Source organism: Toxorhynchites rutilus, chromosome 2 (genome assembly GCF_029784135.1).
Source record: "Toxorhynchites rutilus septentrionalis strain SRP chromosome 2, ASM2978413v1, whole genome shotgun sequence".
Lineage (NCBI taxonomy): Eukaryota > Metazoa > Arthropoda > Insecta > Diptera > Culicidae > Toxorhynchites > Toxorhynchites rutilus.
This window is the reverse complement of record NC_073745.1, coordinates 287,140,257-287,163,212: the sequence shown is the minus strand read 5'-3', so window position 1 is coordinate 287,163,212 and position 22,956 is coordinate 287,140,257. Positions and strand designations below refer to the sequence as shown.

The following is a 22,956-nucleotide window of genomic DNA, read 5'->3' as shown; positions in this document are numbered from 1 at the left end:
TAGCATTGATGTCTATGCACACACACACTTCGTTCAAATCGTTTCATTCGTTCTATTTGATCGATCACATTCGATCAGTTTTATAGATCGTTCAAAAATTCAAACACACTGACAATGCATTAGTATTTTTTTATTGACCAATCAACATATTCACTAGAAACTATTTATATGGCAGAATAACGTTTTCCGAGTCAGCTAGTATGCTGATAATACTCGCAATGAAAGCTCAAAACTGTAACCCAACAGGTATATCTACCAAATACAGTACTTCATATTTACATCGTACGGTGCTTTAATCACACCTTATTCCATAAATTCCAAAGGATTGTAAATAATATTTAATGAGCTCTCAATTTATTATTCACACGACGTACAGGTTTTCTAGTTTAAGTCAAAATTTGGACCGCAACCCGAAACGTATGCTCTTTTGTGAGTATGGTTCTACGGCTATGTTTTCCCGACCGTCTCTGACGTGAACGTACAAAAAGGACTTGGGAAGGGGGCAGAGAAGGTTCCTGCGCAAGCAAATAATGAGCCACATCAAATATACATATCCTAATTAAACATAAAATACATCGAATCGAGAGCATACATAAAACCAGTCATGGTCCATAATTAACAGGCGTTGAGTAGGCCTCAGATGGGGCGTTGTTTTGTAGGCGGTGAATATTTTAACACTCGCCGCTTTAATACTCCCGTTTAAAGTTTGTACCTGTACCCGTGATTGTTCTAGTTCTCGAAGGCATGTAATTGCATCAATTGATGAATTTTTCCGGAATGTACTCTCTAAAGAGGGGCAGTTTAAAACATTTCAATTCGGTTACCTGAGCGAGAAGCACAAATTCCAGCCGTAATCCAATTCCGCGCCGTTGCGCACACATTCGTTCCGTGGGTTGGCTTATCTATGTACACGGTGGATCTACCTCTTACTCTCTCAACATAACTCTTCACCGAAGCACTTTTCATAATTCATTCGCTGTGAAGGTTTCGTGTACATAACAATAACAACACCGAGAAAATAAAGTGCGGGAAAAAGTCCTCCTCCAAACTTCTGCCAGTGTGAGAAACCGGTGAAAAACAAGAATATTATGCAAACTAATATTTGCACTCCGGCGGCAGCTAGGCTTTTGCGACTTGGTGTGCGAGTGGGAAGTAATTACTGCAAAGAATCTCCACGAAGGTAATTAACCAGCGGTGGGGGGACCTCCTGTCGAAAGCTGGAACGATCATTTTTATGGAAAGCAACCAAGATTCGGCGCGGAGCGCTTCTGTTCTGACGAATGTTTTGTCTTGTTTGATTAACGAGTTGACTTGTGCATGCAAAATCATTTAAATCGAAGTGGTCAGCTCTTTGGGATTGCGAAATGAAAAATTGTGGGATATATTTTATGAAATGATCGATTTCCATTGGCGTTGAGAAAGGGGTTGAAAATAATAATGACAACAAATGTATAGTCCCTACTTTACATACCAACTCAATCAATTCGTGGTACAAATCTCGTTTCAGAATTTAAATGCACAGAATGAAGTTTTTTTTGTCAGAACAGCAATATTTACCCCATCCATAGTCGATTTGTAAAATGAAACATGTTTCGGCAAAGGGAGACTGAAAAAGCTCAACATGTTTTCTTGGATAAATCATCATTCTTCCAAATGGTAATTGAACTCATTCCAAAGATGATTTGAGTTAAATGTGTTTTTTCGAGCTGATTATCAATTTCAATTTATTGAAAATTAATACCGTCATTTAGCTTTGCATCTATAAACCTCATCACTGATATGAACTTATCAACGAAAACTTCCTCATTGAAATTGGATTAATTTCATTGATTCATTGATTCAATTGTACACTATGATTCACGATCATCAAACATATCAAATTTATTTTCAACAATTTAGTAAACAAAATCATTTTATGCTTTCCAAACTGAGTCCAGCATAAAAATAAAGGGCCTACTGAAATTATTTAATGGAATACGGGTTGATCAATAGCATCGTGCTGGATGACTGATGAATCCTGAATGAGGCATCTTGATTGATAAACGGTGGAATAAAATCCGTTGTAACATGAGCGAAGCATACAGTGATAGGCATAAAAAACTAGAGATGAAACGGATATCCGGTAACTATCCGGTATCCGGCCTATCCGGCCAATATTTGTTATCCGACCTGACACCGGATAGTGACTTACTATTCGGTCGGATACCGGATATTAGGAAAAAATTAATAATAATCAAAAATAACTAGATGAATCATATTTTTTTTCAAAATTAAATTAATATTAACTCATAACGTTCATTCATAAACACTATCGTAACTAGCGTAATCGCCCGTATACGGTTTGCTTCGTACACTAGTCCAGTTTCAGAGAACAGTCTTTCTTCGTAAACTCTACTGTAAGGAGATGAAAGATAACCTCTAACAAACCTTACCAATTGGGGTACTGCTTAGAGTTTAATGACTACCAAACGTGATTGTGATTCATTCGAAATGTTTCCGCATAATAGTCGATTTCGTTAGCAATGGGATTTTGAATTCCTTTTCGCGACGATGACTATCATATTCATTTGGCACTTCGATGAAACTGTTTCAAAAGGTTTCGTGAGCTTCGTGTATGAGGTTTAGTTCAGTTTCGTCTCTTTTTCTTCGTTTAATTTTATTTGTGTCGAAGTAAGTGTACCATCTCTCAGATTATCAACTCTGAAGACAGTTCCTAGGTTTTTAAATCTTGAATAAAAATAATTAATTGTTGTTCTTTGCTTATTTGAATTTGTAGTTCTTACTCTAACTGACTAGTATTAAAATTATTTCAATATATCCTCAAACATCTCATCATTGTAGTAAAAAATCCATGACAGAAAAAAATGTGTACAATATTCCTTGTAGAAAACTTGATACTCTATTAATGGATGTTCATTTTATACGGAACTTTTATCAGCTTCATACCAACATGCAGTTTCTCCCAGTTTCACCTTCGCACATGAAGAGTCGAATATCCGGTCGCCGGATATCCGGCTATCCGGCCTCGAAGCTTGCCGGATATCCGGTATCCGGTATTCGGCAAAACTACTATCCGTTTCATCACTAAAAAAAACAACCTTGGATGTTTAGAAACTTTTTATTTTATCAAAGACTACTATTGTAATTTTATAGAATTGTTTGTTAACTAATTACTCTTTCAAGTAATTAACAAGTGCTATATTATTTTACGTTTTAATTACATCCTTACATGATTTATTTAATGTGTGCAAATATGCGTTGACAAAAATAAAAATTGTAAAAAATTGTGTTTGTGCACAATAACATGGACTGCTCTCCGGCTTATTCCGAAATACTATGTAGTCTTTCGCTGTGAAATCTGCTGCAAATTATCCTGAACAACAAAATTCCGGACTTGCATTCTGATTTCCTTCCACCCATTTTGATTTTGTCGAAAACTCTTTGTGTAGACAACAACAATCATTTTTTATGTGCCAACGTAAATAACACTTTGTTTATATCGCACACACAGAATCACTGAAAGATTTGTATATAATATCACACAGCCCTAGCTGTCATAACATGTGGAAACGAGGGACTACTTAACACTCCTATACTCGCGCATTGGTCTGTCAGACCGAGAAAACAATAAATAAAAATTAAATCAACACTACGACTTTGCGAGCCTCTCTAGCTTCGTTATTCGTCGTTCGTCATCGTTTAGCGTATCGCATGTGTTGGTACAAAGGGGACGTGTGTCACTTTTTTAACACTTTCGGTCTGACACACCGACGCGAGTATAGGCGTAACTTTTTTGTACAAGTGCCTTTTTTCATATTCTAGAATATTGTTGAATGAAATGTATAAATTAATGTTAGTTGCATGGAATATTTATTGAATATAATGCATAAGATCATCACCGGACTATTCTTATTTGATTTCAGTGCCTTTTGCAACTGGATTGAACGGATCCATATATTAGCTATTCGTCGTTAGAGTCATACGTTCAAAAGCAAAATATAAATGTCTGACTTTCGTATAGTTATTCGCTAAATATAATGGTCATACATATACACACTTGTGAAAGAATTTCACTTGTGGAAGAATAGTAAACAGTAAACTATAAACTAATCGGTAGCTTATGGTAATTATTAACAGTTACATTTTCGGGGATTTTTTTTTATAATGGACAATATCGACAAGAAAACAAGAAAAAGAAAAGGAAGTTCCTTTTATATCATCTTTTTATGTCCCATCTAAAAAAAGGCATTAATTTTTAGTTTACCAAGAAAACAGAGACAAAGAATGTTAGAAATATGCAAACTTTATATTCCAGAACCTTGATCATCTAGTAATTATGTAGAAGGTCGTTATACATTCTTCTCTTCGATAAAAGACTCGAAAAACATGCAACAACTGCATTAAATGTAAAAAATATATTTGTTTCGAGCATGCAGTTATGCTATGTTCTTATTCTTACTCCAATGAAACCACAATCGATTAATACGTTTTTATGTTATTTTATTGCTCTTTATACTTCCATGAATTATATTCAGTTTCCTACTTTTAATTGTTAACAGTGAAAAATTCGAATTTCGTTATTTGTATTGGAGCATAAAACATTACTCTATATTGAGGAGGCTGAATTAGATGACTATTAAAACATAACAGATACGACAAAAACATATTTTTTGGAGTTTTTTCGTTCAATCATACCCTCTTCTTCAAAAAAATGTCAATAAAGCCTGAAAAATACACAATGGCAACATTACAGAGATGTTCAATTTTCGGTCTGTGACACCGTGCGCGAGTATACGTGTTATGATTTTGCACGCGAGTATAGGAGGGTTAAAGGGTTTGAATGATTTTCATATTATTATTTGGGGTGGGCTTCTATTTTTGTCATCGCATATTTACACACTTTAAAGAAATCATGTAAGGAAGTGAATGAAATCTAATAAAAATACAAAACTTGTTAATTACTTGAAAGAGTAACAGTTAACCCTTTGCGATCGTTTGTCTGCTCTGAGCCACCACAGCAAGAAATCATACTAAATACTTTCTTCAACGAAGTAATAGTTTACATTTTTTCTGAACGAATTTTGATGTCTAGTAAACTTTCCCACGAATGTACACGGAGTTTCTATGAATAATAGGTAACGGTTCTCGGTATGAACGAAATATTATTAGCGTGGAAAAATAAGAGGATATCTTTTTGAAGGGAAATTGATTCCGACCGCAAAGGTTTAATATACAATTTTATGAAATTAGTAATTTATGATGAAGTAGTCCAGAAATTGAGAAAAGTTTTTAAATATGCAAGATTGGCTTATTCATGGCTATCACAGTGAACACGAGAGTGTTATATTCGTTCAGGTTGTCACATAAAAATTGAGACTTTTGTTTCTGTTGATTTTGCTCCTTTGCTAGCGCCCCTGTTGCTGACTTTGGATTTGCTTACTCCGCTTCTATTCGGGTTCTTTTTTTTGGTTAACCCACCTACACTCGCGCATACAGTCTCACAGACCTAGAATCAATTATTTTGTTTGAGGAGGCTAGTTTCAATGACTATCAAAACTGAATGAAATTGAAAAAAAAATATTTTCTGGAGTTTTTTCATTCAACTATATTTTTTCTTTAAATACCAAGAACGCCTAAAAATCTATGTATATAAAAATTGATTTCTGTCTGTCTGTCTGTCTGTTTGATTCTTATGGACTCGGAAACTACTGAACCGATCATCATGAAAATTGGTATGCAAGGGTTTTTGGAGCAGGGGAAGGGGGTTCATGATAGTTTGAGACCCCTCCCCCCTCTCAAAGGGGGGGGGGGGGTCTGCCATACAAATGAAACATAAATTTCTACATTACTCGAGAATTAAGCACGCAAATGCAACCAAATTAGGCATCTGAAGGTTTTAGGGTGCAATAAATGAATCTGTGGTAGTTAGATACTCCTCCCCCTCTCTTAGAGGGGGCTGTCATACAAATGAAACACAAATTTCTACATTAATCGAGAATTAATAAACCAAACGAAACCAAATTAGGCATGTGAAGGTTTTAGGGTGCAATAAATGTTTTTACTATGGTTAGATACTCCTCCCCCCTCTCTTAGGGAGGGGGGCTGCCATACAAATGAAACACAAATTTCTACATTACTCGAGAATTTATCAAGCAAATGCAACCAAATTGGGCATCTGGAGGGTTTAAGGTTCAATAAATGATTCTATAGTGGTTAGACACTCCTCCCCCTTCTCTAAGGGAGGAGGGCATTTCTAAGGTAGTTCCAGACTCCTCCCTTCTCTCTTAAGGTGGGCTGTCATACAAATGAAAAACAAATTTCTGCATAACTCGAAAACTAATGAAGGAAATGGAGCCAAATTTGGTATGTGTAGATTTTAGAGGACACGAAACATTTCTATGGTGAATAGACACTCATCCCCCTCTCTAAGGGGAGAAGAGTGAAGGGGTCTGTTTTATTCTATCATATTTTCCGATCAAACATTTATTTAATGTAACGGAGAAACATGTTATTTGCAAGTGGTTGAAAAATCTTGAACGAGAATTGTGTCTGAAAATAATCTGATATTATAATGATGAGTATTGGTAGATGTACTATGAATTTGTTAGTAAAAGGAAAATTCAACGAGGTCGAATAGAAGATCAATCAATGAACAGTTCTGCGATTGGACTCATGAACTTGCGCTTAGTAAGAAAACGTGAATGTTTGAAGGTATTAATAACAAAAAACAAATTTTGGGCGGGACGAAGTTTGCCGGGTCAGCTAGTCCATAATTGAAATATTACAGACACACGCACAGTCTGTGACAACGTGCGCGAGAATAGAAGTGCGCGAGTATACAAGTGCGCGAGTTTCACATATTGTGTAGGGTTCAAAAAAAAATTAAATTTCAATAGTTTGCGAGATCATTTGAGAACGATGACATAAAATGAGATTTACATGCGATTATAACAGAAAAACTATCTGTATCCGTTCTCGAGATATAGCCAATTTCCTATAATGAAAATAATGATTATGAAATTTCTATACGATATAGGAACCTTCATAGTATTCAACAACAGCATGCATTTTCTATTATGGTTTCTATAATGGTGCCATCATTGATATTAATTATGATCAAAATTTAGTAATTCCTATTTTCTTTTTCACCATTCCAGGTAAACCCAGGTTACGATTTGAATTTCGAGGTATTCAAACATGTATAGATAGATCGATTCGGTGACTAGCAAACCAAGATTTTTTGATAGTCAAAGAGTAAGTAAATTTCATAAAACTATTCTTCGTAAAAAGCTTTTTAACTTTGAGAAATATTGGCTGATGATGGCTACATTTTGTTATACGGACCTTTTATTTTTCAAAAATCATAAAACAGCATAAAGTATAAAAAGTACTTGTGAACTTCAAATCTGGTCGGGTAATGATTTAAGAGACGCAAAGAAAGAAGTGATTGTTCCAAAATCAGGTCCACGATTTCAACATATTGTATTTTATTCAAATGAGACAATTGTCCACTCCAAGCAATGTCTGGTAATAAAGTAATCTTACTAAGCTTCTGCAGGCTATTGTCACTTCCGTGAAGCCACTGAAATTATCTTTAAATGTGTTTATGATTTATTTACCAACTGAACCGAACAGACCGTTCTGACCAGAGATGCCAACCTTCCTGATTTTTCAGGAATTCCCAAATTTTTTGGTACGTCCCCTGACAAACACTCAACTTTGCCTGATTTTTCTTAAATGAGTCTGATTCATTCTGATTATGTACTTTCTAATTTATTATAATGAAAATTATTCGTAATAAATATACAAAGTTTTCCTGGTTGGAAATGAGAATTTCCATAGTACATAAAAAGCTCTCCAATCCGCACTTGTTCAATCTTGTTCTGTTTATTATCTATATGTTTCGAATCGATTCGCTTTTTCTAAAATATCCTGTTGACATTAATTAAAGCTTGAAATTGGCCGGGAAGAAAGATACTCTATCAGATTAGAACGCTCAAAAGGAACTTCAAATCGTTATATTTTAAATGAAAATAATTACTTGTTGTTCTTTGAATACTTAAAACTCGTAGTCCTAATTCTTACTTTGCAACTTTGTCTATACATTTCCCGATATTCCACAAAAACTCATTACCATTAGCATAATCTTTTGAAATTTATCTCGAAGTTGAATTTATTCATTATTCTCGAAGCACCACTCCCAAAACTACTGCTCGCAACAAACTAAAGGAACTTCCAGAATTACTCAATGTGACAGTCGTCGTGTTCCATCAGAGCAACGTCAAATGTCGTGTCACTTTGAGAACACCACAAATTATTTTGGAGTCTGGCTGGAATGTGCTATTCCACCAGCTAAACTAACCGGATATTGCACCATCAGAGTATCACAGGTTAAGGTCCCTGCGAAATTCTCTCAAGCACACGAGTTTCGACACTATGAATAGCATATAACATATATTATTTTATATCTTTTATTTTTATAAAACAGTTTTCGACGAGAAAGCAAATATATTCTGGGAGGATAACATTTTTAAGCTGTGTGAAAGATGGCGAAAGATCGTGGAACAAAACTGTGCATATAAACCTGAATAGATGTATGTTTGCCTTTGGAAATCATGTGTTTGTGTTTCCAAAAATGGGTTCGAATTTTCCGGACAACACAACATGAGCTATCCTGAGTTCTCCTGATCTTGATTTTCACTCTCCCCGATTTTTGAAAATAATAGTTGGTAACCCTGGTTCTGACAACACTCCTGCGATGAACCAACTTCATACGAAATCCCACAATTTATTCCGATCTCTATGGATTGATATTGCCTCATTTTTCTCCCGACAAGCGCCAATCTCTAAGCGCGACGTATCCACAATTCATCCGGTCTGGAAATCCTTGTCCAAAAGGAAACAAAAAAAAATATATATATCTCCGCATCCCATCTACCCCTTACAAACGCCGAGCAGGAACAGTGTTTGCGAACAGCGGAAAGGAAGAAACGTGAATGCACAGCCAGATCATCAGATATGCTGGTATTATAATTAAATCTTTAAAATTCTTTACCCGACTTGATTTTATCCTCTGTCCTTGCTTCGAATTGCCTTGTCGTAATGTTTGTTTTTTTTTGTGGTTCCTTTCGGATGCCTGACATGAGTTAATGCTAATCAGGCGGCAAACGGAGGACCAACCGATCCGTGTCTGATTGGAATAGTGGCCGAAGGCAAGCGCTCTTTTATCATGCGGAGAATATTGATAGCCATCAGTCAGAGGATGGTTAGAATATTGAGCAGTGAAATATGGGCGCAATTTGAGGGAGCATTTTTCACCTCCTGCAACTACTGTAAAAACAGCTCGGAAATCGGTGCTTTCAAATGAAGTGGAGGAGACTCAATCCGTAAAAATGAGTTTTATAGAGCATTGCTCGGAATATTTTTGAAGAATTCATTATTTTGCAGTTTTGATGAACAACTTCCCAGGAAAAAAAAAAACGCAGCTGATCATATTTGCCTCAGGCAGCACAATCAATCGCGGAAGCATAAAATTGGACCTTAATGAACAAGCTTCTTCTGTTCTGCGGAAAGAAACTCCTAATTACTATACAGGAAGAAGCGGCTGCTGCTGATTTTTTTCCAGGATACATCCCCTTTCTTGGGGAAGGAAATGACATTAGATTTGATTATTGCTTGAGATGTCATACACTTCGTTATTTTATCGTTTGCTGTGAACCGATATTACGAAGGAATTTCACGCAAAATCGGCCAAAATACTATGTTTCAAACTTTTTTTATTCAAAACTCTAGGTTTTTTTCACTTTTTTTCCGCTTTGAACTGAAGAATGCCATACATGTGTACAAGACTGATTTAATAAACAAGGAGATTTTAAATTTTTAGTTCGACTTACTTTCAAAACTTGTTGAATAGAACATAATAATACATACACAAGCAAATCTAGGCATTCGTTTAGGAACAACAACTTTTTTGTAATTTGTTTGTAAACTCGTTTCCTTTAATTTTTATTTTTATGATTTTTCGGAATTTCTCGGAATTAAAAAAAAATTAAATTAGTTTTTGGAATGAATATTCCTCTAATGCTAAATCATTAAACATATATTAGAATTCTTGAAATTGAAGTAAAGTTATATTGTAATTATGAGTGAGTTTTGTAACAGTATTTCATACTGTGTATTAAACTTCTAATAACTTTCTCGTCGACCACATATATATTTTTTTTGCAGATAGTGTTAGCGTTGAACTCGTGGTGTTAACCACACGTACGATTAATTTAATCTTGTGGAAACGAGTTTATGATTCTGCGAATGTTAGTCGAGCACAAGTTAGTCAGCCCTATTCTGTATTCCGACGGATTTCCATTTCGTTCGAGTTATAATTTCGCATTCCCTATTTCGAACGTTTTGTCCATTTAATGTACGGAGAGAAACGAATCGAACTAAATGCAAAAACAACTCGAACGGAATACAAAATGCAATTTTTCAAGTCGTTCGAAATATTTCGAATCGTTCGGAATACAGAATCGGGGTGAGTACCATAAAAGGCCTATGCTTTTTGTTGGATTGAAAATATACCCAGAAGAGGTGCACTCTAAGAATTTCCGAAAGTAACTGATACACTTTTAGACTCTCCGAGAGTAACTGATTAACGCGAGAGTAACTGATTAACGCGAGAGTTAACTGATTAACGTAAGCGGAATCTGGAGAGCAGGACAACAAAAGGCTGGCAATGCCTGTTGGTGGATTGGATGGAGGAACACTGCGAGGGTCGTCTAGACGGAGCGAGCGCCTAGGAGGGCGTCATCAGATCGGTGTGTACCCCACGAGAGCTGCTGTGACGGAGTGCGCGTTATGTTGGAGGGCACTGCCTAATCGGCGCTCCGTTGGGAAGAGAAATCCTGCGAGGGTGGCTGTGACGGGGCGCGCGTCAAGTTGGAGGGCAATTCCTAATCGGTACACGTCTCGACGGGTAAAAGGAATCCTTTGCAACGGATGTACGCGGCGGAGTACAACGGATTCGTAAATGAGATATACAGAGAAAAAGGGAAGGATCAACGCTAGTTAGCGTTGAAAACTCGTGAAGTGCATGAGCACAGCCGCCCCCTGAAGTAGTCGCCTAGCTGTGGTCCCGGGGGGAATGAGGCTACGAGTAGAGGGCTTGGTTTTTGTGGGTGCGATCCCCACTCGACGTCTGGGTTATCCCTTCCCAGATAAGGCTGGAAGAGCGTTCGAGTTGTTTTTGCATACACACGTGAGTATATATTTTTTTTGCTATCTTCCTTCTCTTTCTCTACTAACGATGCATATAAGCCTATTTACCACGCGCGATGCAATATGTTTTCTATTTTCATTATATACACATTATACACATATACTGTTGCTTTCTATCGAAGCCTGATTCTAGAAATTTCCTTCGCGCTGCGTGTTGGAGAATTGCATCACGTTCTATTAAGATTGCATCATGCATTATGTATTGTAGTATATAGCTCTTCTGGAAAACTCTTGACAATAAACATGCTCTCTGTAGAATTCTCTTTAATGGTAATGTTTCTCGAAACCGTAACCGTAACAGAAGGCATTGAGTATTTGTTACAGTGTCAGAAGTTTCATAATTTCTATTGAAGTTTTAAAAATCATAATCTCAACTAATTTGTGACACGGAACTAAAGAATTGCGTTTTTGACTATGTACAAAGCTTAAAAAATCGCAAGACGTAATGGGAGCAGATCGACGATTCTGTAATGTTTTGAAGCTTTTGTTTTCATTTATTTCACGATTTAACGAAATCACTAACTAAATTGAATTTTGTATTTCGTTCAAAATCATAAAAAGGCATCACTTTATATTACATTTACCCATCCCAATAATCCGAGAATCAACTAAAATACGGTTGAATGCAGATTGGACGACAAAAGTCGTTGGCGTTCGCAACTAGTTGTATTTACAACACTTACCCGACTCGATCGTTTGATTCTTGGAAATAGAAGTTTCAAATTCAACAGAAATAATGATTCGACTCACTCAACTTTTGGTCAGCAATAGCGGTTTTACTACCAACGCGTCACCGCGTTCGTTCGCACAGTCATCAAGTTCTGGCTGTAAACAACTTTCTGACTCACAAAACAACTCTTGTTAGGCAAGACTGATCAAACGAGGTAATTATATATTTACACCTTCAGGTAAATCGATGAATATATCTTGTCAATGGTTTTAAATGCCATTCCGCATAATTGAAACCTACACTTAAGAAGTGTTTTTTTTAAATTGTTATTCATAATCAAAATCAAAAAGCTTTTTTATTCATAAGTTTTATGATTAATCGGAGGAAATTAGGATGCGCTCATCGACTCCAATGGTCAAAATGGAGGTGGAAACAACTATGGTATGACTACAATGATTACGGCCATCGTAACAACTAATCGATCCGTTTCGTAGCTTTTTCTGAACGTAAGATTTTAATCTCCCGAAACAAAAGCCTAATTTCCTGTTCAACGTGAAACCATCCGTTTGTGGCAGGAAGAAGACAGCGAAGCGCTGAGGGGAGGAGAAACCAAACTGGTGGCTTCCAAATTACTACCCATTGTCTATCTCCGTCAGTAATCCGGAAAATGAGCCATCATTTGGGAACTCGAAAGGATAGCTGGAAACGGGCAATTGTACTTGCGTAAAATATTTATGATCTAGAGGGCACCCTCACGCTTTCCGTTTGTAAAGATATGCGTCACAATGTTTTCGGGTCTAATTTGGTTAACTGTCGCTATCATGAAACGAAACGCATGATGCGTGGAGGGAACGATCATTCACCTGCGTAAATAGATACTTTTCATTGATAATATTCAATATTCAATAAAAAAAATATATACTATTTTTGTTGAAGCAAATGTCACTTATATTCGTCGTTCAATTTATACAAACAATTCAAGCAAAACCAAAAAACAAACTGAACGAAATTCATATTGAGCCAGGCAATCTTATAATTCATTCCCGTCGTAAAATCCAAATTGTGCACCCGTCGTAGCACACGTAGCACATGAGCATGTTTTATCTTCGCGACACGCATTACACAATAGCATTTTGCATGCTAGTAAAAAGACGAAAGGCGCAGCATAATGGCCACGTATATGCATAAGCTGAATATTCTCGTCGTAGGCTGTCGTAGCATATTAACATCGTCACGATTCGTTCCGTTTCGGGCGCACGGAAGCGAGAACGGTCCGGGTTTTCCCCATGTCCTGGAGCACACCGAACGGATGACTCACGGATTGCTTCCGCGAGGGGTGGTGTTTATCGGTATACAGTGCGGCTTGAAAATTTCTGGAAACCCGACATTTTCAAACAAATCAGAGATGTATGAAGAAACATCGATTTTCAACACAATTTGAAGTTTGAAGATGTTGCACCCATTTGATAAAATCTACTCAACTATAACTGAGATAGCATCATAAATTTGGATGATAGAGAGCTTCTGACTTGAAGTTTTAATAATTCAGAAGGCTATATATTTCATATTACTTCTCCCGAATAACAACTATCCCTTCCTTGAAATTCGCTAACGAACGACGCTCTAGAGGCGACCTTTCGGGCGGCGATTATTATACTAACATTCCTTCCCTTCCCCTGGTGACTACAAGGACGTGGCCGGCGTCGTTATTGAATATTTAAAGGTCGAATCACCGATACTTGCACAATGAGAATGATTTAGTGCTCCCAAGTGTCATTCAGTGTGTTCTTTGTGCACTTTCGCCTAATCAGGTCAATCACGGAGAGCAACTACGAAGTGTACAGTCTACCCCAGCTCAAGGTCAGAAGGCTATATATTAAACATTTTTTTAACCCATAATCTGTTGTCAAGTTGCATTGTACAGTATTTTTTTATTTTATTAGGTTTTATTTTATTTTAAACTAGCTGACCCGGCAAACTTCGTCGCGCCCAAAATTAGTTTTTTGTTATCAATATCTAATATCTTCAAGCATTCACGTTTTCTTACTATGAGCAAGTTCATGGGTCCAATCGCAGAACTGTTCATTGATTCATCTTCTAATCGACCTCGTTGAAATTTGTATGGCAGCTTCTTAGCCTCTTAGAGAGGGGGGGTCGAGAGTCTAACCACCATAGAAACATTTATTGCACCCTTAAACCTCCATATGCCAAATTTGTTTTCATTTGCTTATTTAATTCTCGAGTAATACAGAAACTTGTGTTTCATTTGTATGGCAGCCCCCCCCCCTTAGTGAGGGGGGTGGAGAGTCTAACCACCATAGAAACATTTATTGCACCCTTAAACCTCCATATGCCAAATTTATTTTCATTTGCTTATTTAATTCTCGAGTAATACAGAAACTTGTGTTTCATTTGTATGGTACACTCCCCTCCCCCTCAGAGAGGGGAGTGGGGAGTCTAACCACCATAGAAACATTTATAGCACCCTAAAACCTTCACATGCCAAATTTGGTTTCATTTGCTTGATTAATTCTCTAGTAATGCTGAAATTTGTGTTTAATTTGTATGGCAGCCCCGCCCCCCCTTAGAGAGGGGAGAAGGGTCTCAAACTATCACGAAAACCTTCCTCGGCCCCAAAAACCCCTACATACCAGTTTTCATGTTGATCGGTTCAGTAGTTTCCGAGTCCATAAGAATCAGACAGACAGACAGACATCCATTTATATATATATATATATATATATATATATATATATATATATATATATATATATATATATAGATTTTTTATATGTCCACCTTTTGTGCAACTACAAACTGACTGGAAATAATCCACAAGCTGCCACTCCGCTGACATTCAGAACCCTCAATAACGAATGCCTCATGTAGTGGTGAGACACACTTTTTCATATGAAACCAATGCGAAGCCAGTCTTAGCTAAGCGTAATGTATCGTCACATTCAAGAAAAAAAAAACAGAATGACGTGCGAGCACAAAAAATACTACGTTTGCTACGACCAAACGTCAGTTGCTACTTTGCTGCCGTGCGGTTCGATCGTGCCAGTGGCGTAGTGTATAAGGGGCAAGAGTTACGCTTCAGATTTCATGGAGTGTCGTGAAGTTCACAATTTTCGACAACGCTCTAACCTTGTCAGGATCAAATGGAGGCGTTCAGATTTTGTTTTTGAAAGCAAAACAAAAAAATCCATATCCAAGGTTTGACAATTCTTCGAGCTTATGATGAGAATCCACAGCGAAGGACAATTTTTAGAACTGTTGGATATGTTCACTCGTTTTTCGCAGTTCAAAATCACAGCTGAGATGTGCTTCAGAGTCACAGTAGTGTTATGGTAAAAAAGTTGTAGCAAACTCGTGAAGTAGATCTAGCGCAGAACTATTTGCAAACCAAAGAGTTTTCTCTGAATAGTCTTGTGAGCAGACTCAATGCACTAGTAGTTTTTTTTTTGCTGATGAAAGGAATATGAATCGTTTTCATTGGGAATTGCAAGAGCGTTACAATCATCAAAGAATTAGTCGAAATTTATAAAGGAATTCAGCAAGACGCTGAAAATTCGAGATGACCATTTTCATTGGCACTCTACTGCGCATACTATTTATATGATTCACTGTGAAAACAATTGATAATACATTTCAAGTAATGTGACAATTTTCGTATTGTTTCCATACAAACACTAATGTATTAACCGAAAGTATTGAAAATAAAGATAATCAATCGAGACTTTTTCCTCTGTGGTCCATTCGGTTACTTTGTGTCAGGGTCACAAAAAGCCAACACACTGATCGCCGAGATAATGTTCGAAGAGTGCTTCCAGTGTTTAATTAGCATAAACAGAAATAATAACCACATAACCACAATTGTTGAACATAGAGTTTTTACTTAAATACGGACTCAGGGGGCCATTAATTATAAGTGATAGTTTTGATAATATTCTAAGAGGTCTCAATTGTTGGTAGACAATTTTTGGAAAAGAATGTAAGGGGTTGTATCTAGAACACTACCGAATTTTAAACGTAGAACTATGGAATTATATTTATTCAATCTGCTTGTTTATCACTTCGGATATTATTTTAAAACTAGCTGACCCGGCAAACTTCGTCCCGCCCACAATTGCTTTTCTGATTCAAATGATTTCGAACACTCACGTTCCCCGAACATTATTTTTCCGTGTACGATCTATATTCGCGGATAATTTTTTGACATATGCACCTGACGCAAACTGAGACACATCAATCCAGATACTGACTGTTCAAATTCGTTGCTCCGTTCTTGAGTTAAATCGTGAGGAACGGAGACCAAATCATTCTTATTTATACAGCCATTCCATACCAAACCGATAAAGTGGTTCTCAGATTTTCGTCAAAAGTGGAAGTTTTGTTCATTATCGCAAATTATGAGACCAGTATTTTTTTTATTTTTTTGTTAGGGTGACCATTTTTATTTTAGGGTGCTCCAAAAAAACCACTTTTTTCGCATTTTTGCCAAAAATGCCTTTTTTCAAAAATTCATAACTTTTGAGGTACTAAACCGATTCAAATGATCGACATATCAAATTAAAGCCAATCACCTGGTCTTTTTTGAAAAAAATACTATACCTGCAGAAAATATTTGAATTCTGCTCTCATTATCATTGAATGTATTTGATTTTTATTGTTTTTTATAGTTTCGGGACTAAAGGCGCTATAGTTTTTTTATATTTTTTCTGGAAAACTAATGATTTTTCACATAACATATCTCGAAACCAGGGAGAGGTTTGTTTTCGTTTTTGAGTTATGATTTTTCAAAATTATCAAATAATCATTTTCCCCTTTTTTCCAAAAAGGACTTTTTTCAAAAATTTATTACTTTTGAACTACTGGGCCGATTCAGATGATCGACATATCAAATTAAAGCATACTAGATAGTTTTTTTTTTGGAAAAATTACACATTTGCCAATTAATTGGATTATAGTCACATACATCCAGTCTAGTCGCATAAAAATGTTGAACGAAAACTGAAAACATGTTAAATTTGAAAAATCATAACTTAGAAACGGAAAATAACACCTATTCGGATATATTATGTGAAAAAATCTCAGCTTTCAGGAAAAAATATAAAAAAAAATATGGTGCCCTTGGTCCCGAAACGATGTAAGCTAAAAAACAAATATCAACAATAATTACGAATCCATTTTTATTCAGAGTGTAATATTTTTTCAAACAAGACTAACTCATTGGCTTTAATTTGATATGTCGATCATCTGAATCGGTTTAGTAGTTCAAAAGTTATAAATTTTTGAAAAAAGTCATTTTTGGCAAAAATGCGAAAAAATGGTTTTTTGGGCCACCCTAAAATGGAAATGGTCACCCTAACAAAAAAATTAAAAAATACGGGTGCCATAATTTTAGATAAAGAACAAAACTACCACTTTTGACGAAAATCTGAGAACCACTATATCGGTTTGGCATGGAATGGCTGTATATAGATGCATTGAAATTGTAGAAATGAAATATTTAGTCATTTTTTCTACTTCAGGCGTAAAAATTTTCATTTGAAATTTGAACAATTTAAAACTGCCTTCGGGCTTGGTAAACTGATAGAGAATAATATGCCCCCCTAAATCGATATCGTCTAATCCCCTTTGAAGTCTAGATCCTAGTTCTGTGATACTTCTACCCTTGTAAATGATGGCAGTATCATCTGCAAATAATAACAGTTTCCCATTAGATGGGAGTGCGAGAATATCTGAAGTGTAGATATTGAAAAGAATTGCTCCCAAGATGGATCCCTGAGGAACACATGCATTCCCAATGAATTTCTTTGATGAAATATTGTTTATAAAAACATTGAACGCTTTATCAGAAAAATATTTTTTTATAATTTTTATCAAGTACTTGCTGTACCCTGCCACGCTTGCTGTGGCACATTGTAGTTGCATGGTTGAGTTTAATTTTTCATTTTTTTATGTTGTAACAACAATCCTAGATGTGTTTCGTTGTTTTGTATATTGTATCATAGTTTGAGCTCAGTCGGTTCCGTACGTATAGATGTACCGTTCTGAATCATATTTCGGACGCTTAAGGCATATGATGCAGAAAACTGATCTAAACTTTATGCACAGGAGTTATTTGGTTGATATTTTTAATAGATTAGTTCAATATGCTTTTGAGCTTTCTACTTTGGTACCTATTTGATTGAAAAAAATTAAAAATCATCGAATAAAATGCTTTTCAAATGAAGCGAATAAGAATCAAACTTCGGACACTAAATCAAATTTCATAGATTGAATTCAAATTTCGGATACTTTATTTTGTAATTTTTGGACGAAAATTACATTACACTTGATTATATTTTATAGTCAACTGCGAAACACTTACCAAGCAACCACAGTAAACTGTTAACGATGATGAGAACTGATGAAACACGGGAGAAATTTAAATATTTATGAACGGGTAAATTCTACGTGCTCACACTAAGGAAACGTCAAACACAAACGATAATGAGTAGTGTTGTAAGATTTCTGCCGATTATGTTATAATTTAAATGTAGTTCTCATGTGAAATGATAGTGAAATCAAGGGATTACTCTATGGAAGCAATTGTGATATTAATTTGATAGTTATATCATCAGTGCATTAAGCATTTAAAGATATTAGAACAAAGTGTCCGAAATATGATTCATAACGGTAATAAAACCAAAGTTCTGAAGCTTGTAAATGAGACCATTATGCTAAACATTATTAAATGCTTTTCCAACATCAAGAAGTGTCATGGCAGATGATTTTGAAATTGACTTGTTTCGTCCGATTATGTTGTATACTCTACGAAGCTGGTGAATGGTAGAGTGACCTTTTCGGAATCCAAACTGCTCATCCAAAAATATATTGTTCTCATCTGCAAAAGCAAGAATGCGCGTTAAAAATATGCGAATTTATAATATATTATAATTTTTTCGAATACCTTCGAAAATGCTGGGAGGAGGCTAATTGGTCGATAACTTTATGAAGAAGAAGGATCTTTTCCGGGTGTTAGTATCGGGATCACGGGTAAGTAGCTACGTGAAGACAGAAGTCATAATTTCATATAAGCTGTTACTGAGACTTTTCAACCCAATGTTAAATATACTATCGAGGCCTTCATATTCTTCAACTAGCGTATAAATGAGATAACCTCTTCAGTCGAGATGATTTCATTCTCTCAAGATGCAAAATAGATATTGTCAATAACCCTTACAGTATCATTCACCGAAGCTTCAAATGGACTTGTAATGCTCTGGCCAAGATTGTGTGAACTAGCGAAATGGTTGCCAATTGCATTAGCCTTTTCGGCAGGTGTTATCAATCGTTCTGAACTATCGGATTGAATAGTATTAGACGTGGTCATGAGAATGGCATCGTTTCACATCACATCGCATCAACGGATTGGTGCCGGAGCACCAGTATACCTAATAGCGGTTATAGAATTTCGGCCGCCGGAGTGCTCGAGTTGGCTTGCAAAGCTGCTCACTACAATAAGAAAACCCGCCTACAGAACAGAGCACATTCGGTTCGGAGGCAACAACTAGTTTCAGCGAGTGGCAAACGCAATCGCAAAACGGCAGCAGGTAGATGAAGGAAAAAGTTTGTTTATACAGACTGCTTTGGTGGCAAAACCAGCCACCGTAAAACACGGCGCTTTTCAGGGCCATTAAACCATTCAAAGAAGAGTTATTAAAAGTTATTCACAATACCAATGCATTCTAAAGTGACATAATATGACATATAATATAAACTGATTTATTTTGTTTATGCTTGTTCTTGAACTTATTGATGGTTGGGGTCTTTTAAATTGATCATTCAGTTTTCACAAACCCATGCTTGGTTTCCGAATTAAAAGTGGCTTCAAATTACAACACATTGTATGCAGGATGGCATTAACGAATTTTCTCGGTAGAAAGAACTGCTTTCTTTGGTTGATAACTGATGTTGAAAATTGACTGACGTTACATCTGCATTGTATAGAAAATTAACTAAGGATCAACATGATGAGCTATGTTTTTCCTGCTGCTCTGTTCTTATTTTAAAGGACTTTAATCCGAAGGCCATCCGTCCATGTATTTACTGTTGGTTTTTCAGAACGCTTCTAGCTCGTTTATTTCTCGACAGATCGTAGAGTTCGTCTCCAAAACCTCAGTTCTTTTTCATTTTTATTTACTCTGTTTGCGGAGACTACAAATCTTACAATTCATTCGTCTCCGAAACCACAGTTTAAGGTACGATAATATGCTCAATAGTGAAATATATGATAGTGAATGAGCTGATAACCACCTATGCATTTCCTATCACAGCCATCATTTTGATTGTACGATATGTGCATACGCCGAAAGATGTCCGGCGTTGAACATTTAATAAGTACAAAGCCTTCAGAAAAAAAACAAGAATCAAGTTTGTAAAAAAAACGCAAAAACACAACACCAAAGGTTCTTTTCAGAACCCCCAACATGTTCATGAACAGTAAACAGTAAACTAATCCATTTTTCAGGTAGATAGGTAGGTATTCACGTAGGAGAAGAAAATAAAAATATATATTCGAAATATATATTTAGCAAAAGCTGTCCCCTTTGTATAGTCCTACGTCACTCCGGTTATGTCCCTGACATTACCCACCCGTCTTTTTTTTCGTTACGGAGAACAATCATTCTGGCCTGGATAACTTTGGTTAACTGATTATAATGATTATACCTCTCTCGAATACCAGTACATTGGTATTGCCTTCGATAGAGATTCCGAAGTCTAATCAAATGTTTAGTAATGGAATCAATTTGTACAGAGTCACTCACCTGAATCGTTTCTGGGATGTGGTTTTGGCGAGCCTCAATAACTGCAGTTTGAATAGAGCTGGCTGTTGTTTCGATATCTTCGGGAGATTCAAGAGGCTGATCAAGATCACTGTTGTTGTCGATAAGCTGCTGGAATTCCACCCAATTCGCACGATTATAGTCTCGGTGTGGTTTCAAATCGCGGTTGGCTTATTTATACCAAATAAGTTGAAAACGGGCAGAAACGACATAGTTTTTGACGGTACGGGAAGGAAAGTACACAAATCGGCAGAAGAAATGTATGGGAAAATGGCAATGCTTCCAGTTTTCTTTAATTTAAACTGTTTTGGGATTAGGGAGTTGTAATGTATAGCATATCAAATAAGAGGTTTTATTAGAGAACTTCCGATTCGATTGGTAAGCGAATCATCAGAATTCGTTGGCTTTGAAAATAGTTATTAACTTTAACTTTATTTCATAAAAACGTGATCTGTTTTCTGAATTGGCACCCTTCCTGAAAGACATAGTTCTACGTCAACAATAGATTGTAGATTGAACAATTATTATGATTAAAAAATAAAAATTGGAAAAAAAGATGATTTTGGATTTGAATCGTCCGATTGTAATTTGTCGTAAAATTAGCGATTGGCCTATCACTTGACCTTGCTTTCTAGTCACGTACAATATGTAGATTTGATTGAGGTGAACTTCAAGTGTATTCCTTTCTTGCGTCATCAAAAATATGAGACAACCCGTTTTAAACATGAATAGAATATTGGGAATGAAAAATATCATTCAATGAGCTAATGCAATGATTTATGTTCAGATTGATATAGCGAATGAAGATGAAATCAGTTATATACTGTTGATCATCAATCAAAGGGATTGTTCTTAGTCTTAGAATATACAAGCCTTGGGTTGCCATCAATCAGTAAAACCACATAGAAGACTAACACAAAAAATGAACACAACAGCCAACACAAGTAAATCCCCCTGCATAGCGTATGTAGCACTCAATGCAGCAAAGTGTGATAGAAACTCAAATGAAAACACACCCAGTTTCCGACCCAATATAGGGATACAATACCACATAACGTGATATTATTCCACATTTCATTCAGTATGTTTACAAATGTCTCAAAACTAGCAATATTTAAAATCAACCGTTCGCGGATGATTCGAACCACACTGTAAACAATGCCATCAAGCGGTTAGAACTGTGTGCCACTCGACGGAAACATTAATCGGTTATTATGTTGAGCACAAAATGTGGGAGCAGCGCCATAACGCGGCTACGTGATGCCAATGCTGCTTCTCCCTCCCTAGTCCCCCCACCCCTCCTTTGTCCACCAGTTTCTGTTGGTGCTTCGAACTCTTTCACGTGGTGCATTTACTACACCCAATCGAATCATACGCTCATTCCCTATGTTATTATTACTTTGACTGCGAGGCAAAACACGCGAGCGCAGACCAATGCAATGCCGCCCGAGAGACATGCTGTCTGGAGGAACCGGATTCGCAGGCATTGAATAGCCTGTACCAACGATGTTCGAAAAGACATGGCGGTATGTGTGTGTCCCAAGCGCTGGTTGTTTGTAGCAAATAAGTGACAACATGAGAGATGATGGGGTTGGGATAATGGTGCCCGCATTTCTATGTCGCACTAATATCGGTGACAAATAGAGCGGAAAAAATATTAACAATCATAATAACGCGAAGCAGAACAACTTGTTTTTATGCTTAATTCGAAAAAAAAACTACCTGAATTAAACCGGGTTTATACGGTGCGAGTAAACATACGAGCCTAGTCAGTTACTGCAGTACAGCTACTCACACCGTGTGAACGCATCATGCCAGTTAGTGTCATGTGTTACCCGGCGTGCGAGTTACTTCAAAGTTTTTTTGTTTTTTTGACGTAGGATTACGTCTTTCGGGAACATATTGGGGTACAAATTGAAAAACGAATATCGATCGCATCGTGAAAAATGTCCAATTTCAAACGCTTATTGCTCAGTCATTTCATGACGGATTGATGAGATTTTTACATCAAAACATTGTGACACTCTATAACTCTATAAATTTTTCACCTTGAATAAAATAATATATATCATGTAATTAACTATCGAACAATTGAAAAATCTCAACCCCTATCCAAACGGTACTGATTGGTCGAAATTGACGTCATTTCTTTTTCGCCTGCTTCGCTTCTTTCGTTCCCCG

At 36.4% G+C, this 22,956-nt stretch overlaps 1 protein-coding gene across 2 annotated transcripts in view; it reads left to right on the top strand.

The window, feature by feature from the left end:
• The window catches only part of LOC129764347 (gamma-1-syntrophin), a 157,687-nt gene that overhangs the window by 24,811 nt on the left and 109,920 nt on the right, over positions 1-22,956 (top strand). The window contains exon 2 of one of the 2 annotated variants that reach the window (XM_055763333.1): positions 7,158-7,187. The exons of the other annotated variant lie outside the window; for it this stretch is intronic. The gene's annotated coding sequence lies outside the window, so the exon portion shown is untranslated. The remainder of the gene's footprint in view (positions 1-7,157; positions 7,188-22,956) is intronic. 2 annotated transcript variants of the gene reach the window in all.